Source organism: Anas platyrhynchos, chromosome Z (genome assembly GCF_047663525.1).
Source record: "Anas platyrhynchos isolate ZD024472 breed Pekin duck chromosome Z, IASCAAS_PekinDuck_T2T, whole genome shotgun sequence".
NCBI lineage: Eukaryota > Metazoa > Chordata > Aves > Anseriformes > Anatidae > Anas > Anas platyrhynchos.
In genome coordinates, this window is record NC_092621.1 from 13,838,121 (window position 1) to 13,842,141 (window position 4,021).

Here is a 4,021-nt window from a genome sequence, read left to right on the forward strand (position 1 = left end):
CACAAGAAGTAACACTGCATCATAGACAAGCTGAAGAAAATAAGAGCTCAAATGAAAAAAATGCAATGAAAGACCATTTTCCCTTTCTCTGAATTTCAAAGATTTTGAGAGCATGATTTTGTTTACATATTACTTTGTAAATGTCGGTATTGTGGAGGAGTGGCTGGTACCCTGAGGGCTGATGCTCCTGATGTTCTTTAAACAACTGTTGATTTCTCATGCATGTTCCCACTTCCTTGGGCCAATCTTCTCATGCCCAGGCTCTCTTTCACCTTTCCAGGTGGTAAATTGTTCCCCAGTTTCTTGTATCCTCCTCAATGGTCTCTACCTCAAAGGGTATTCCCCATGCTCAGGTGTCCAGCTGCACATCAAGGACATCCGTGGCTCCCAGGCAGTTCCCAGGCCAAAGGCCGAGCTCCTAGCCTGGACCCCAGCCTGGCAGACGTTGCTCCTGTCAGTGTGGAGCAGCCATCTCACGTCAGCATTTTCACACAACAGTCACATTAAATCCCTAAGTGCTGCCACCAGGGGCACCCCAAGAGCCTTTTGATGTTACTAGAGTCACTGTCACCCTATGGCTTCACAAAAGGCAGCTGGCCATAAGTGCCCTGAGCATCCAGCCTGTGTCCAGACCAGTTGGTGGCACTCGAGAGCTCGAGATCCTAGTGCTGGAAAGTGAGATCTGGAGGTGTTGCTGGTGGAACGCGTGACATCGCGGTCATTTCGGTGGCACATGAGATGTCATGGTCCTTCCTGTGACATGAGAGTCATGAGGTCTCCTTCTGGATGGCAGGTGAGGCAGCCCAGTCCTTCTGGTGGAACTTGAGATGTCAAAGTCCTTCTGGTGGCATACCTGCTTGTCATCAGAGCAGGGTCCCGCAGAGCACAAGCATCTCTAGTGCACCCTCAGCAAGTTTGCAGATGACACAAAGCTCGGAGGAGTGGCTGATACCCCAGAGAGCTGTGCTGCCATTCAGAGGGACCTCGTCAGGCTGGAGTGTAGGACTGAAAGAAACCTCACAAAATTCAACAAGGGCAAGTTCAGGGTCCTGTACCTCAGTAGGAATAACCCCAAGCACCAGTACAGGCTGGGGGCTGACCTGCTGGACAGCAGCACTGCAGAGAGAGACCTGGGAGTCCTGGTGGATAGCAGGCTGACCATGAGCCAGCAGTGTGCCCTTGTGGTCAAGAAGGCCAATGGTATACGCGGCTACATTCAGAAGAGTGTTGCCAGCAGCTCAAGGGAGGTGATCCTCCCCCTCTACTCAGCCCTGGTGAGGCCATACCTGGAATACTGTGTCCAGTTCTGGGCTCCCCAGTACAAGAAAGACATAGAACTACTGGAACAAGTCCAGAGGAGGGCTGCAAAGATGATGAGAGGACTGGAGCACCAGTCGTATGAGGACAGGCTGAGAGGGCTGGGCCTGCTTAGCCTGGAAAAGAGAAGACTGAGGGGAGACCTCGTTAATGTGTATAAATGTGTAGAGCTTAGGCATATGGTTTAGTGGGGACTGTTAGTGTTAGGTTAGAGGTTGGACTTGATGATCTTGAGGTCTCTTCCAACCTAGAAATTCTGTGATTCTGTGAAATATCTGAAGGGAGGGTGTTGAGAGGATGGAGCTGGTCTCTTTTCAGTTGTGCCCAGCGACAAGATGAGAGGCAATGGGCACAACTGAAGCACAGGGTGCTCTGGCTGAATATGAGGGGCACTTCTTTACTGTGAGGGTGACAGAACACTGGTAGAGGTTGCCTAGAGAGGCTGGATGCCATCCTGTGCAGTGTGCTCTAGGTGATCCTGCTCAGCAGGGGTGTTGGACTAGATGATCTTCAGAAGTCCCTTCCAACCCTGCCCATTCTGTGATTCTGTGATTCTAGCATGTCTGGTTTATTTGCCTCTCCGTATAATTAAGCAAGCCAATACCTCACGTTAGCAGTTACAGTCATCATTCTCATTTCAGGCTCCCATTCAGATTTAAACTAAGAATCAAGAATATACAGTCCTACAATTGAATAATTGAAAAGATCCTATATCTACTGACATGCAAGTGTACTTTAAGATGCGTCCAAGCACCTACCTCTTAAGATTGTCTGTTTCCATGACACATGCACCGGGTGCCTGGCATTGACCTACAGGACTCTCTGACAGGTTGATATGCATATAAACTAAATCTGTAAGAAACTAGAGAACTTATAGGTTTATAAATATAAGTATTAATATAAGATGTGTAAATTGTGGACCTGTAGAGTTAATATACCCTGTTTTATGTGTTTTCAGCTGCTGCTCCACTCACAAGTGTCACAGGGGAAAGGATGCTGTCATAAATCACTACGAAATGGTGTTGAATTCCATTCACACTGCACGCAGTTGCAGAAAGGTAAGCCAAACAATATAAGTGCACCTCCATTGGTTATAGTCAAGCATTTTCCCTACTAACTGTTACGATCTTTTTCACTGAATAGTTCCAACTCTTGTTGCTTGTGGCCTTTTGCGTGACACTGGGATCTGAAATTCATTAGTTCAGCTACTTTCTGATGGTCATAAATCCTTGAAGTAGCATGATATCCCTGATTGCTTGTTAGGAAATGATCTGGAAAGCTTGTTTATTCTGGCAGTGATTTGCAAGCAAGTTAAAACTTAGTTACCCATCTCCTCACCTTCCTGTCTGTGCAGATTCTTTATGTGGAAAGAACAATTGTCTGTCAGCTGCTGTAGTCTGATGCTCTTTTCTAACCTGGAGAAACTATACTATAACTCACGAACAGAATGCTTTTCCCACAGCTATGGCTTTTATTTCTGTACTCAGTGTGTCTTATGATTAATTTTTGAGCATGCCCTTTCTTATTAAGAATTGCTAGTCATGTTTTTTCTATGCCTAGTATCCCAAAGTTAGGAGAAAGGCTTCACTGATGTACTACACCCCAGTGTCTCACTGGTATAAAGGTAACAAGGATTTATTTTGGTGGGGCAGATAGACAAAAACTGTTTGCCAGGTAACATATATGCTCCACATAGAGGTTAAAAAGAAAAAAAAAAAAAAAAAAAAGAGAGAGAGAGAGCGAGAGGGAGAGAGAAAGAGAGAGATCAAATATTCACTCTCCTTCACATTTTGATTAAAAAAAAAAAAAAAAGTAAGGGGGCAAAGTGAAGCCTTTCCTGTAGACAAAACCTTTCTCCCTTGCTCTTGAGCAAACCTCTGCTGTTCTGTATCCAGAGACTGGCAAACTAAAAAGGCAGCAATGATGGACTTTAAATTGCAGCTGCACCAATGAAGCTTAAACCTTACAGAAAACTTTCTTGTAGGAAAAAAGAGTGAAGCTCAGATGTGGCTTATTTATGAGCTGTGGAATCTTCCCTTTTGGAAGGTTTCATGAGCAGGTTATGCAAATATTTGTTATAACAGACAAATATTCTGTCATGAGGAAAGAGATGATCCTGCCCTGGGGAAAAGGAGAGGGACTAAATAGTCCCTCTAAAAGTTTTTTTCAGCATTATTTTCTGATTCTTTGTTTTTGAGCAGACATGATTCATGGCCTAGAAAATCTGCCTTAATTTATGGATACTTAAAAGAGTTTTATCTACTAAGTTTGTAAAAGAGATTAGAAACTCTGTCTTTTAGTACATGCCTACTCCAGGTATGGCCTCACCAGGGCTGAGTAGAAGCAAGTTAATCTATCAAAGTCCCAGGTGGTGGCAGGTGGTGGTGGTGAGAAGCCATACTTGGAAAAAATTAAAAATGATATGCCATGAGCAGAGTTGATGGCATAGCTCCATAACAGCATGTGCTGTGGGATTGCTGTATGCAAATCTGTCCTCTACTAGTTGTCTAGGTTCCTTCTGGTAGTCAGTGGGGAGAGAGAGACAGCTCTTGGAGATGATAGAGCCCATCTTCCTTAGACATGCCAGCCTTCCTAAAGGGGTATTTCTCTGTGTTGACTAGAGAGGGAACCTGCACAGTCACAAAATACTAGAGCTGAAATTATGGTAGACAAATTTCACCCACAAAGTCTTCAAATTGATTAA